The following is a 2,092-nucleotide window of genomic DNA, read 5'->3' as shown; positions in this document are numbered from 1 at the left end:
CTTTCATTGGATTTTTTATTTCATCTTTATTTAACCAGGTAGGCAAGTTGAGAACAAGTTCTCATTTACAATTGCGACCTGGCCAAGATAAAGCAAGCAGTTTGACACATACAACAACAGAGTTACACATGGAGTAAAACAAACATACAGTCAATAATACAGTAGAAAAATAAGTATATATACAATGTGAGCAAATGAGGTGAGATAAGGGAGGTAAAGGCAATAAATAGGCCATGGTGGCAAAGTACATACAATATAGCAATTAAAACACTGGAATGGTAGATTTGCAGTGGAAGAAAGTGCAAAGTAGAAATAATGGGGTGCAAAGGAGCAAAATAAATAAATACAGTAGAGGAAGAGGTAGTTGTTTGGGCTAAATTATAGATGGGCTATGTACAGGTGCAATAATCTGTGAGCTGCTCGGACAGCTGGTGCTTAAAGCTAGTGAGGGAGATAAGTGTTTCCAGTTTCAGAGATTTTTGTAGTTCGTTCCAGTCATTGGCAGCAGAGAACTGGAAGGAGAGGCGGCCAAAGAGGAATTGGTTTTGGGGGTTCAGCAGTTGGAGGCCACGGAAGGAGAGTTGTATGGCATTGAAGCTTGTCTGGAGGGTTGTTAAGTGTCCAAAGAAGGGCCAGAAGTATACAGAATGGTGTCGTCTCCGTAGAGGTGGATCAGAGACTCACCAGCAGCAAAAGCGACATCATTGATGTATACAGAGAAGAGAGTCGGCCCAAGAATTGAACCCTGTGGCACCCCCATAGACTGCCAGAGGTCTGGATACATGTAAGGTTTGTGACTTACACCCCAAGTACACCATATGTAAATAGTATATGCTGTGCTTTTTTACTTTTTTATTTCCTGGTAATAAATACGTTTTTCTGTACATCCACCAAGCATCAACAGTTGTATAACTGCAACCTAGAAACTAAATGAGTCTTCCTTGATCAGGGTAGTTGAGAAGCCGTCCGCCATAGTTGTTGTCAAACTACCAGAGAAAACAGACGTAATGTTTGTCTACTGGGTGTAAATGGTGTTTCTAATAATATCCCAGTGAGTCAATGAGCAGCATGGGATCTCATGTGTTACAGGGCTGCACTGCCTACACCTCTATAAACTTCAAACAGACGTTCACACAGACATTTTGCTTCATAAAGCCCCAGTCTCCTGGGATGACCTAGACCGGAGTAGCTCGTCAGACTACAGGAAAAGGCCAGAGAAATCAAGGACTCCTGACGTTCCTAACAGCAGTTAGATATTCCTCCTTCCCAAGTAAGAGGAAAGAACAAGCCGTTCATTACATGAACTAACTCCCCTGGCGCGTGCTCTATCCTTGTCTTCCCTCCGCTCAGACTTCTCGCCGTACCTTTGTCCGTGACCTCTGCCGCGACTTGTTCAATCTCCTAATAGCTTCCTACTTCTCCTGTAGACTTTGAACAAACAACAGAAGTGGCGTGGGCCGGCTTCCGTCCGTTCTCTGATAAATCAAATGCTGCTTCATTGCTGCAGATGTGTGCTGAATGGAGGAGCGACCCACAAACTAAGGGGGGGGGGGCGTCGTAAATCGCCTCATAATGGATCATTTAGGAAGTCAATAAATGGAGAGACAAGAGAACCCCACAACAGGGCCGGACGCACAATAGAACCCGTGCCTCAGTCAGTTATCACCTAGCGTGTCTACCATGGCCTTGGAGGTCAAGGGTCAGCGGGCCATTGTGATTTTGAATATTTTCTTTCAGTTCAGTGGAGTGTTTAGCTACGCCTAGGCCTCTGCTATGCTATTACAGCACAGGTTTTAATAGACCTTGGTGTATTAATGGTGGGTTGGATTACTGGGTGATGACGTGAGACGAACTGAGCATGAATGTTTATAAAATAGAAATGAATAGGAATATGATTGTAAGGAAATAGTTTTCTGCTTGAGAGCAGGTAAAATGCCATGCTTTGTAGGCAGAGTCATCTTTGTTGTCTGCACACTAATATGAATGCATCACGGTTGTTTCTCTCTTTAGTGATGTTTTTTATATTCAGCATAAAATGTCCGTCAGCGTTGGCAAATGGAACAAACTGTAGTACCTACAATCGCTGAAAAGC

The sequence above is a fragment of the Salmo trutta genome, chromosome 27 (assembly GCF_901001165.1).
Source record: "Salmo trutta chromosome 27, fSalTru1.1, whole genome shotgun sequence".
Lineage (NCBI taxonomy): Eukaryota > Metazoa > Chordata > Actinopteri > Salmoniformes > Salmonidae > Salmo > Salmo trutta.
Note: the sequence above shows the minus strand (reverse complement) of the source record.